Raw genomic sequence first — 13452 nt, 5'->3', positions numbered from 1 at the left:
GAAAAGTCCAAAATAATAGACAGGACTACATTGTTACTGCATAGTTGTTGTTTTTTAAGATCAGAATAACTGAACACTGACTAAATGATTACTAGCTAATACTATGAAAGATTGATAGGAGGATGTACCATTTTTAAGGTTCTTGTCTATGTTTTTCGTATAGAATTATCCTTTTTTGAAAAAATGCAAACCACTAATGATTCTTCAAATGGCGTTTCAGTTATCTTGACTGGTTAAGTTTTTATAACAGTTCGATCAGAAATTTCTAAAGGACTTACACTGTTCATGCTGAAATAAATTACAACCTGTATAATCCATTAGGGAAAACTTGCACTGCATTCCAATTCACCTCTGGACAATGAGATTCAGACGAGAATCTCTTTGGCTGACCTACAATTATGTAATTAATTTTCCTTGGAAAAATGCCAGTCAAAACTAAACCCTTTATTGCATCCAATGTATAGTTTTATACTGCATTATTTTGTTTTGTTTTTAAAAGCTTTTTTCCCTTTCATATATTGCAATTGATTCTGAGCTTTCAGGCAAAGAATCTCAAAATATACACATTAAAATTAAATAATATTAGTTCAATAAAATATTCTTTTTTCATCATTCGGTTTCATTGATCCATTTTAGGTCAGCATGGTGAATATCTAATTTTATCTTAGTTTTATTCAGTACATGCACATTTTAAATATATGTAAATACAATATGCAGATTTAGAATTGTTCTCTTTTGTATCATATTGGCTAAATGAAATATTGTTCCTGAATACTCACAGAAAAAAATCTACTCAATCTTTAGAAATCCAACTCAGTAATCCAATTTATAAAATTTATCCATCATTAAACATTCAACAACATTTGACATAGGGATGTGGTGGCTCAGTGGCTAAGACACTGAGCTTGTCAATAAGAAAGGTAGGCAGTTTGGCAGTTTGAATCTCTACTATGCCGCATAATGGAGTGAGCTCCTGTTACCTGTCGCAGCTTCTGCCAACCTAGCATTTGAAAGCATGTAAGAATGCAAATAAAAAAATAGGGACCATCTTTGGTGGGAAGGTAACAGCATTCCATGCACCTTCGACATTTTGTCATGCCGGCCACATAACCATGGAGACGTCTTTGGACAATGCTGGCTCTTTGGCTTTGAAATGGAGGGGAGCACTGCCCCCTACAGTCGGGAAAGACTAGCACATATCTGCAAGGGGAATCTTTACCTTTACCTTATGTCAACAAAATTCAATAGCTATTCAGAACAGAGTAATAAAGCTGGTGTTCATAGTAGAGGGGGCGGTCTATAAGTGCACTAGCAGGCCTATCGTCCCTGTCATTGTATTTTTTTTCTTTGATTCTTGTTCTCATTTTTATTCTACAAATTCTAATAAAATAAATAAATAAAAATAGAAAAACAGAGTTGGAAAAGATGTTGGAGGTCATCTGCTCAAGCAGATCCTAAATCATTTCAGACAAGAAGAAAGGGCTAGTTTCAGAAGGGTTTTAATGGTTTGGCAAAGAATAAAACTGTGACTCAAGGAAATCAAAGAAGACTGCAGTATTCCACAAATGACTCCAAGCAAGCAGGGATATACTTAGTAAGTTGCAGTCAAACATACATAGATGTCAAGCTGCAGCCTTGCCAGCCTGGAGATGAATTTAAGCAAGAACTCATTTGCATTTACAACAGGAACCCAAGTTGAAACATTCACTGCACTTTTGACTACTTTGCATAAACTGAGCTCATTTCTCCAGTGCATCAAGTGCTATTATGTCAACGAATTCAATTACCCAAATAGATATTTCTCACCAAGTTTGTTAGGTAGTCTTCAGAAAAGCCTGAGTAGCTTTTGAATCACAGGACATAAAGTGCTTTTTAAAAATAAGATGTGGAAGTTAAAGTTGAATAAATATTGAAGTAGTAACTTGTACAAGTTACCCATTTGTGCTTTTTCAGCAATTTTAAAAAAAAAATGCATAATGCTTCAGTAGTGTTCAACACTTTCAAGCACTCTGAAACCTACAGCATCTTCCTATTTCATGTTATTCCCAAGAGTCTCCCAGTAAGTTTCAAAGAGATACTCAAAAACATTTATCGTGCAACTGTTGAACTTCAAAGCCACAAGAACAAAAATACAACTGGCATGTTGGTAATGGAAGGCTCCCCTAACAGTAGTCATCTATATGAAAGTGTGAGAGAGAAGGGTGGAGGGGAAAGAAGAGGATCTCAAAACTAGAATGGGAAACAATCATTCTCAGTTTTTAGCCTCTATGAAAAATAAATAATGCTTCCAACATTTTGTGCACCTGCAATATATGTATTAGCTTACAACAGCCTAATCAAGGAACCACCAAGAATACGCCCACCAACACTGACAGGACAAGCCACTAGTTTATAAAAAGAAGAGCAAACTCCACTCCCTTCTAGCACTGATGGTGTTACCTAGTTTGGTAATGAAACGTCTGCAAGAAAAACACCAAGCTCAGAGAGCACCAAGGATCCTACAGTTCAACCCTGGAGCTACAAATATTCTCTTCTATCCATGTGTATATTAGTTTCTTGAATGTATATTACTAAAAAAGTCATTAATCATGGAATTACTACCACACAACACTGGTCTCTGTTTAGGAATTAATGTCTTTTTGAAAAATTATTGCATAAATCTTCATATAGCTGTCAGTTTTCCCCAGGCAGCTTCACTATTAGGCTCAGAGAGCACCAAACAACCCTATCCTAAACCTTGTTGCACCGTCACATACTGCTTCAGTATAGTGAGTTAACATTCAATATCCACAAGCCAAGCACAGCTTCCAGAACAAACATCAGTTTTTGGAATACACAAAGACAAAATAAAGACTATAATTTTAGAGCAGCATGAGCCATGACAAACCAGTCATTTGTACCCCCAGGGTGCCTTTGTATCTTAGCTTTAACAGATTTCTGCAGTTACTGTGGGTTTCAGTTGCTTGAAATATCTATAAAAGTTTCTTTTAAAAACCTGTATTACTTAATTATTCCAGAATAATTTTTTTGTCAACTGTTCATCTTTTTTTTTTTTTAAAGAAAGCACCTGGAGATTTACTCCTTTGGCAGTGATTGATAGTAATTAATACTACTATTCAGCAATCAGGAATCTGTTCAAGCAGTGGGAACATTTGTAATTTAGGTAGTTTATAATGGGCAATCTCATTATATCATGGTAAGACTGCTAGAAATGAAACTAGTGAGGTAATTTAATTAGCTTTCCCAGAATGATTCCTACCGTACCATACCAGCTTATGGAGAGTGAGAGTATCTTGTTTTCCAGGGAAAGGGCAAACGAGGCTACCCTTTTCCAACATTTATTTAAATCTTGCATGTGAAAGTCAGAAACACAGGAAAGTAAATTAAGGCTCCTGAGCCAAGCTTGGCTCTTGGTAACTTCACAGGCATGTCCATGAACTTTTTCCACAATAATACCGTTGGATTGCCACCACCTTCTCCTCAGATGTTTTCTAAACTTCCCAGTCTACTCTATAGATCTGGTATTACTCGAGGTCTCCCACGCAACTACCAACTAGGCCTGGCCCTAATTAGCATCTGGGGGCAGTCAAAGTCAACTAACTCCTACTATTTGCTGAAGTTTATTTGTAATAAAAAAAATTTTTTTTGCTATAGTTTGTGCACTAATGAAATCCACTACAGGCTGATATAATTTTTTAAGGATTGGGATATTTTTCTATTATGATGTATTTTTCCCACTCCCTTCAAAACAAAACTAAAAATAACATACCAATCATCATTATTATTAATAAGCTTCATATTGATGTTACATATTCTTGATGGCATCAATATGCTATCAATAATACGCTGAATCCACAGTACCTCTGAAGATGTTCAAGAGTCGGTTCTTAAGTATTCTATTTAGAAAACCACAGTAATGCTTTCATTTTGTGTACTGCTTGGCATCTGATCTGTAATCTGAGTGAATATTACAATAATGTTTTACAATATATAGCTTTGCTGGATTTCACCAATATAAAGAAGCAATTCAGCCTGGCCATTTTGCTCCATGTTACCCGTGCTCTGATTTTTGAAGAGAAAAACATTTTAAGCTCAACTTAAAAGGAATTGCACAAAGCTTCATGTCCCTTTTAAAAAAGAAACCTCTATATATAACTTGTCTCTACAGTACAACCAGAAAAAAAAAATCCCAGACTCCCAGAATGAAAAATTAATGATGAGTTTTAGATAAAGAGGTAAGCTTGTGATACTGTTTCTCAATTTATTTACACGCTGTGTACATTAAAAGTTTCAGTGGCACCTTCATGACTCACCACACTCTTCAATATAGCTTATTTTCATTGTTAAGCTATCTTCTACCAAAGACCACATTGCCTTTTTAAGATCTGAAAAAGAAATCAATTTTCTACCATACCATTACATCTATAGTTTATTGATGAGTTTTATGATAAATAGAGAATATGCTTTCTGACTAGCTCAATCATTAAAAATGTGGGCCCCTATATCCCCTGAATAAATAAGTGGCAAAAAAACAGGCACCCATTGGCATTAGCTCTCTAGGAACATAGTCTCAGAGGGGGTGGTTTGGATGCATAAGTACTTGGAAAAAGCTCCTAGCCAGAGATCGAGGATGGAGTTTTTTAAAGCTCTATCAAACAGATATATGTGCTTTCTTGCAAACACCCATTTCTTATTAGCCATGAATGGCGCAAAAGCAGAGGGAACCATATAAGAAACAGAAAATATTGACATCCACAATCTGTAACAATTCATGAATGAGGCAACTGACTGCATGATAAAAAAGCTTCTTCTGGAAAAGCAGTTATCTTTTATTCAATTGTAAAAAGAAATAAAATTACGCACATACCAATACATGTTATTAGCATAGTTTGCATAACTATGATTTATTGAATAAACCAGTTAATTAGAATCCCATCATACTGAACAATAAATCATGTGTAACAAAACTCAATAGCTTGACTCGCACAATGTGCCAAGCCTAAATGAAAAATACCTCTGCATTATGACACAGCACAATGTGGGTATCCAGCCCATGTGTCGAGCTGAAACCGACCTACTCAGTAACTTTTATGTTGTTTGGCAGGGGAATTTTATTCTTGCCTATTTATTACAATGGGATAAAGTTTTAAAGTGTAAGGTTTGGATAAACAGCTTTGGTTCCTTTGTATTTCACAGCAAGTCAATTCCACCTTGAAGTAAACTGCTATCTCTTAACCTCAGCAGCTTCCATTGAATCATGAATCTTGGCAAGCCTCTTTTTTGCTGGAGAAGCCGCAAAGTAATATAACAGCTGAGTAGCTGAACCTGAGAAAGGAATTGGGAGGACATGTTCCTATTTCTTCCAGTAAGCAGAAAAATAAAAATACAAAAAGCCCTTAAGAAACTTTATTGAGCCGGTGACCTACTGTATCCATAGGCAGATGAAATATCCCTCATTTTCAGTGCATTTCTTAAAAAAACAATAAGGCTTAATTTGAACCTATGTCACATTGATTTACCACAGCCAATTTTTCTCTCTCAAACCTGACTTCAGTTTGACTTTCACATTTCCAGGCTAGAATTAAAGACTAGTCTGGCTGTTACATATTAGTATGGCTACGAAAGCCAAATGAGAAGGTGACAACAGATTCACTGTGCAGCTCTTGGACTCTGGAGAAAACGGTCTTGCACCTGGGCATTTGGCTGATTTTACCACTTTGTAAGAGTTCTGCATGATAAGTTACATGATCTCTGTGTTGCTGAAATCAACCACGGGGGCTTTTTTTGCCTCCCTAAATGCCACACAGAAGCAGCCAAAATGTTTTATCTTGTCTAGCTTGCGCTGTTCATATCTTCCTCCCAAATCTCTATTCAAATATAATTTTTGATCCAATTGAAGCCTCATTTTCATTTATATGCACTGCTAGCCTTCCAAAAATTACCTTTCAACAGTAATTATGCAGCGTATAGGAGAACCCAAGTACATTGTTCAAAGAGTCATGGTTACATATCCAATATTTTTACCTATGACTTTTTCAAACAGGTCATTTGGGCACATCAGAGTTTCCCTCAAGGAACCATATTACTTTAAATCCACATAAAAGAAAACTTCTGTTTCTGTGCATACTGAGATGTCAATGCTTATAAAACTAATAAAAGCTAGAGTAAGTGTCATAAACACTTTACAGAGTTGGGTGCAGGGATGAAATCCAACAGGTTCTGACAGGTTCTGGAAAACCAGTAGCGGAAATTTGGAGTAGCTCGGCAAATGCCACCTCTGGCTGGTCCCAGAGTGTGATGAGAATGGAGATTTTGCCTTATCCTTCCAATACCACACCCACCAAGCCACACCACGCCCACCGAACCGGTAGTAAAAAAATTGAATTTCACCACTGGTTGGGTCTATACATTGAAGTTTTTGCTTAGCTTTTGCTTAGCTTGCCTGGTGATTAGGGACAGACCTTTATCACATACTCCTATACTTCTTACTGTTGTGAGAATAAAAGATTGAGGTGTTATATACAGTGTTCTGGAAGACAGGTAGGTGTTCTCACATTAGTGAGATGTGCAAAATAAAGTCTTCAGGTACTAAACTGGGATTGTTGTTGTTTTTAGCTTGTGCAGATAATCTAGCATTATAGCTTCTGAGATGCTTCTTTTGGAAAATGGTAAAGACCAGCAACAAATAGATTTGTTTTGTCTTTCCTCGTGGTGGTGGAAGCTTTACCTTCTCCCCTCTCCGCAAAGTTTTAATAATAAAAGAGAACAAAATTATTTGCATCCTATTTTACCACTTATTAAGCCTCTGCTGCCTTATACTTTAGTTCTACTAACATCTTGGTCTTTGCCTATGTGCATTTCCTATTTCTAAGCAGTCTGTATTGCTTGAACTTATATCAAAGTCTCTAGCCACCATTTAACCATCTGCAAGTTGGCTTCTGTTGCTGTCACCCACTGTACTAAATTGCTGCTGAAGAATTGGCAATTTCTCAGTTTAGGGTGGGGGTGGGGAGAAGAAGGGAGACAAGACTTTACCAAAAGTGCTGGCTGGCTTTAGCTTCTCGGTGCTGCCGCTGGCCTCTGCTTTCAGCTTCTTTGCTGTTGAACTGGTGAAGCTCAAGCCTGCTCCTCTTTTAACAGTCAATTGCCTGTTGAGATGATACAGCTGTTCTTCTCCCTCAGCTGCAAATTCCTCCTTTTTGCTTTCCCATACAACACAACTCTTCCACCAAGGTCACAAGCACTCTAGTACTCTCAGTTGTTTCCTTTTTCTTTTACCATTGCAAACCAGGTGTGTTGCTCTTGAGACTGCCTGAAATTCCGGGAGGAGAAAACAAAGGAAAGGAAATGCTCGTGTTGGCCACTAAAGGCTTTTCTTCTTAGTCACATAGGTGACTAAAAAAATTGGCTGTATTTGCCGATGATACCAAACTGTTCTAGGAGGTGAAATTAAAAGGGATTGTTAAGATTTCCAATGGGATCTTTTCAAATTGTGGGAATAGGCTTAAATAGCAAAAACAGTTGTAAAACAACAACAACAAGTGCAATGCACATTGGTAGAACAAATTCAAATCTCACCATTAATGGGATTTGAGTTGACAGTGACTGGCCAGGAAAAGGATTCACCATGGACACCTTTAAGAAACTGTTAATATAGTACATAGCAGCTGTATTATATACAAATAACCACAATTCCTGAAATCATTAAGGAATTGAAATGGAAGTGATTATAATAATGTCCATGTATATAAATCTAAGGTAATACAACAGAATACAATGCAAGGGAATACAAGGTCCCCATATCTTAAATCACTGTTTCTCAACCTTGTCACCTTTAAGATGTCTGAATTTAAACTTGCAGAATGCCTCAGCCAGCTTGATTTGAAATCCAAACTTCTTAAAGGTGCTAAAGTTGAAAAACACCGATTTAGATATGACACAACTAGAAAAGTTCGAAGAAGTTGAATGAAAATGATCAGGGCAATGGAACAGCTCCCCTTCAGCAATTGGGGCTCATTAACGGAAAACAAAGGAAGATAATGAGAGATCTGCAGAAATACATAAAACCAGGCATGGCACAGATAATGAGAGCAAGTGGCTTTTCTCTTACATATGTGTTGGAACTCAAGTCTTCCAGTGACACTAAATGAAATATTTGGCATTAATTTGTCTTTTTTATATATAGCACAAAGATATAACTGACGAATCTGTACTAGTATAATAGAAGCCAATTCAGATGGTTTTAGATAGTACTAGTCAAGTTCGTGGAAACTCAGGCTACCAGTAACTATGACTGATGACTGTTTACTATCTCCTGAATAGCAACATGTCTTACAATGCCAGCTGAGAAGTGACATTGACAAAGGACTGTCATCCTCTAGTCCAGATTTGTAAACTTACAAAATGAATCCAGATACCTATTCTGGGACATAGATTGCTGGACTAATGAACCTGAGTTCTGTTTCTACTCTAGCTACGGAGCAAGAGAAATGAACTTAATAAATAATTATAAATACACTGCATATTTCTGTCTATTATATGCACAATTTTATGTGTAATAAATTTCAGTTAATTTCTTTTCCTTTCCCCCTTATCCATAATCTCTCTCTCTTTTTTAAATTACAGGTATTCTTGACATAACCACAACTGAGCCCAAAATTTCAGATGCTAAGTGAGATAGTTGTTAAGTGAATTTTACTCCATTTTACGACCTCTCTTGCCATAGTTGTTAAATGAATCACTGCAGCTGTCAAATGAAACAGTGCAGTTAAGTGAATCTGGCTTATGAATCTGGTGTGTTGACTTTGCTTGTCAGAAGGTCACAAGAGAAGATCACATGATCCCAGAATACTGCAACCTTCATAAATATGAGTCAGTTGCTAAGCACCTAGATTTTAATCATGTGATCATAGGGATCTGCAATGATTATGTGTGAAAAACAGTAATAAGTCACTTTTTTCAGCACCACTGAAACCTCAACCACTAAATGAACTGTCTGAAGCCGACAATTACTTGTACTGAGCATTCTTAAGAGGATACAGTTTTCTTACATATACTGCTATACAGTTTGGACTTGTAAGAACAGAGCGCAAAGATAATAAAATGAACTTCTAGATGAAAATATGTTAGAAATGGTTATATATGAAATAATGGTTAGAAATCCTCAAGGAACAATAAGTAGTAGACACTGGATAAGGATGATATACGACCCTTAATTTCTATCCCCACAGTCCTATTTTAACAGCCTTCCCTTCATTGTTCAGTCTTAAACTAAAATTCTTCAGTCCAAGAAAAAAAAGTTTACACAGACTTGCAAAATAATGTTCCTAGACATCACATTCATAACATTTATTAGACTTGGGAAGCATTTTATGTGGTAGGTCCTTTTTTAAAAGAATACTTTATTTCGATAATACCCCATTGCTTTTCCCTACTTTTTTTTGTTACTCAGTAAAATGTGCTAAAAACCAATCATTCGATAGCTATTCATTAGAGTATTAACAAGAAAACATTTTCTGTTCTACTTTTCCTACCACTGAAACTATACAAAGTTCAGTGCTGTCATCGTGTTTAGAATTCATTGAAATGGGTAAAGTTAATTACTTGATAATATTTGCTAATCATAGCTCAGTAAAAGAAAAAAGAAAAAGAAATGGGTAAAAACCCTGGCAGTATTTCCCCTAGTAGAATTACTTCTGTCTCCAGATTACCAAGGAGGGGTGATTGGTCCCATTTTTGCCTCCAATGTGGTCTCTAAGTTTGGAGAGTTTCCAAAATTTTCACGAGACAAGGAAGAATAAGGTTTTATCCAACCTTAAAAACACTGTACAATTTATGAGCAACCATGAGTCTTCATTTGACTTAGAGATTAAATCAAATCTTTATCTGAAGGACTACGCAGTTGAGGAGTTCTTTAAGTAGCTCACCTATACACTATGATTGTTAACTGGCATTCATTTCTAATCTTCATCCCAAAAGCTTAGGTTCCCATAATAGGTTTGGACAGAATGCATAATCTGATTTTTATTAGCCCTTCCCTCTTTCATTCCTCTGCCTTCTTTTTGGCAAAGTATGAATAAGACTTTATTAGCCTGTTATTTTCTTTGTGGTAATTGATAAGATGCAAATACAGCCCCCAGACTGATTAGTGTGGTTGGGCAAATTGCTATTAAAGCTCTTTCATGTTCATAAGCCATTAAATGAGCATTTCATCTTTGGAGTTTCAAACTCATTTTATTTATTTCTTTTCTGTTGAATTGGGGCTATGGGATTAGTGACAATTAATGAAAGTATTTTCTCCTTGAACAATTTAATTATCTCAAAGCCATTTTCTCCTCTTATTTCTTCTTCTTCTAAATTTCTATAATTAACACAATGTTTATTCCCTCCCCTTTTATAAGAAACTGTATTATATTATAAATCTATAATAAAAGCTACACTGCATTGCTTCATAATTCCTGAATCCGGCCACTGAGCTCTCCTCTTCTTCTATGCATAATCATCCATGACTTTGAAAAACCTCAATTATCTTTACGATGATGCTCTATAAATAGGGTCACATAATAGAGATTAATAAGGATATTATTTTTTCTTATAGTAGTGGGTTCAGCTCCTCCCCAATTAAAAATAAAATGTGAGCTCAGCTGTGTTGGAAGAAAAAAAAACCATGCACAAATGGAAATGGAAAGCATGTCAGAATTTAAACCAGAGCTATTAGCAATATAACTAGAATTAAATTCAATAAAATAATTAGCCTTGGTGAACTATTAAACAGCAACTACATTCCAAAGTTATGCTTTTGCTTACTTCCTTGTCTAGAGACACAATGCAACTACCACTAGCAATTAATACACTAGTGCTTTTGCCATAAAAAAGCCTACAGCCATCAGATAAATCAACTGTCAAGGTTGAAGAGGGGTTTTCCTTTCCATGACTAAATGATTGTGGTGAGGTAATGCATGATCAACTTCCAATGCCCCTGACTTAAAGCATATACTATTTGATAATATAATTTTCTTGAATGTTTAATATACAACCAGAAGCTTAAATAGTCACAAATACAACAAAGTTGATATCAATAAATATTGCCCTGACATATACGGCATTATGTAGTGTTAGAAATTCTGTTTTATTATATAGAATTGTAGCAGAGGATGATTACACAGCCATCAAATAAAGTGTACAGTGTACAGCACCATGTGCCTTGCTGCTTAATGGTTTCAACTGTCAGGAAATTCTCCTCGAACAAAAACAATCATAGATTATTACCATAGATGCAAACTAAATACTGCCATACTACTGGCTGACATAATTCTGTAGTTGTTGCGATATAAAATACATTCTAACACAGGGGTGTCAAACTCGATCCACACTGTAGGCGTATCAGGATTTTGTTTGTCCTTGGGGGCTGGGGTGGGGGAGGCTTGGTTGTCGCGGCTGACTGGGTGGGAGTAGCTGGAGTGGGCCAAGGCAGCAGGGGCTGCTCCCTCGCCATCTCTGGGACAGCTCCATGGGATAACTCTGGACCTATCGTGGACTGGATTTGCCTGCAGGTCATGTGTTTGATAGTCTGTTCTATTGTATTCCAACAATGGCAATGTTCTAGGTTAAAATATAAATCTGAAAGAAAACTGCTGGACAAATACCCGAACTTTTTTCTATTTTTCAGAAATGAAGGATCAATAGTGCTACACCTCCACATAATCTCAACACACGTCTTTCTAGAATTTTAAACTTGTTACCATCAACTACACACAGCTCCAACAATCTGCAGCTCATAGGTCTGTTGCTCTTGGAGTTCTTTCTGGCTAGGACTGCTATGAAAACACAGTAGTTTCCTTTCACTTTGAATGGAAAACACATGTAAATGTACTGTATCCCTAAATCAGACTGTCTGACAGTATATCACAATCTCTCAGTTTATCCATCTGCAATACAGTGTAATACAAGTCTCCTTTGCTATTATTGTAAAGATAACAAGAACTCTAAATGAAAAGTCCTTTGAAAGTCTGAGACTGATACACTGGAATACTAAGTACTTTTATTCTTCTCTCCATGCCAAAGAGGAAGGAGAAAAAACAGTGTCAACTGTTGATATAAATTGTCTTTATTTTGCTAACCAAGAAGAGAGAACTACCGAGAACTTTCTCTTTTCATTTTTATGGAACGTCCTCCAGACTGAAATGTGTGAATTGAAATCTTTCATACATATTGTTTGCTGCTAGCCAACACTTTTCTGTTTCTCTGTGGCACTTGGGAAACCAAATGCCTTCTATGTCATGGACTTGGAACAGTGCTACTATGTGCCAGTTTTCAGCTCACTCAGATTTGCAAAGCATCTGTCATGAGCAAACGAAGTTTTAATGTGAGAAATGCAGAGCGTGTTTGCAATTACGTGTGTCTGCATGTTCCTACTGTCATGAAAAAGACAGCCAATGGGCATAAATACTTCTGTCAATCACAGTTACTATTACAGCACTGGGGACAAAGGAAATCCCAAGTATTCATCCCAGAGCAGTTAATGGACATTAACCACTTTACTCTGAAGTAAATGGCTTAGGAATTTCAATGGAAAACTGTAGAATCCTATTCAGTGGCTTAAATGTAAGATTAATTTGAATCGTAAAAGCAAAGTTCATGGTATAAAAGATTGCATTACATTCTCTTCTACTATTGCTATGTGATATTTTTACAGCACATTTCAAAGAATTTCATATACACAATCACAGTAATCCTGTAGCAATGGGGAATTAGCCATTTGCCTAAGGCCACCCAGAGAGAACATTACAGCATCCCATCACACCAGCTATTCAACTAGCTGCCTTAAGTCTGAAGACAAATCTTTTAAAAATGTATGTCTGTTATTCTATAGGAAGAGGAAGAAACATGTATTCAATGTGAGTCTGTGTCAATATCAGCTTTCTATCTGTGCTGGATTAAAACTTCATAGCCCTTTAGTATCTCATATTTCTCTCACATGTCTTCATTCTTTCCACTACTTATACCTAAGGAAAGCAGAAACCAAAGAGTCTTTGAACAAAGATGGATGAGCGATTACAAGCTAGTTTGGGGCATATGGCTCTTTCACAATCCCACAAACCTTTAACAATCTTGGAAGACCAAACAACTGACAGACAGCGAGAGGAGGAAATTGGGGAAGGGCAAAGTCAGGCAGGGCAGAGCAGGTGAGAGGTAGAACAAGAGAGTGGGAGTTCTGATGAAGACCAAGGCCCACCCACTCTTCATCCTAGGGCAGCGATGGCAAACCTTTGTTGGCTTGTGTGCCATAAGCAGGGGGAGCGCATGGGGGTCATGCACGGGCGTGCTGCACCATAATGCAATGCATGACCCCCCCAGTGTGCATGTACACATGACAGGCACTCCCCCCATTTTTTGCATGCTTTTTTCGCCCTCCCCAGGCTCCAGAGGCTTTATAGTCACCTTCAGGAGGCT

At 36.8% G+C, this 13452-nt stretch overlaps 1 protein-coding gene across 2 annotated transcripts in view; it reads right to left on the bottom strand.

Annotated features, from left to right (window-relative positions):
* MARCHF3 (membrane associated ring-CH-type finger 3) overlaps positions 1–13452 on the bottom strand; it is a 118924-nt gene that overhangs the window by 47367 nt on the left and 58105 nt on the right. Inside the window, exon 1 of one of the 2 annotated variants that reach the window (XM_032214292.1) lies at positions 7036–7056. The exons of the other annotated variant lie outside the window; for it this stretch is intronic. The gene's annotated coding sequence lies outside the window, so the exon portion shown is untranslated. Of the gene's footprint in view, positions 1–7035; positions 7057–13452 lie in introns of those variants that run through there. 2 annotated transcript variants of the gene reach the window in all.

This window comes from Thamnophis elegans, chromosome 3 (assembly GCF_009769535.1).
Source record: "Thamnophis elegans isolate rThaEle1 chromosome 3, rThaEle1.pri, whole genome shotgun sequence".
In the NCBI taxonomy this organism is placed as follows: domain Eukaryota; kingdom Metazoa; phylum Chordata; class Lepidosauria; order Squamata; family Colubridae; genus Thamnophis; species Thamnophis elegans.
Note: the sequence above shows the minus strand (reverse complement) of the source record. Positions and strands in the feature narration are given on the sequence as shown.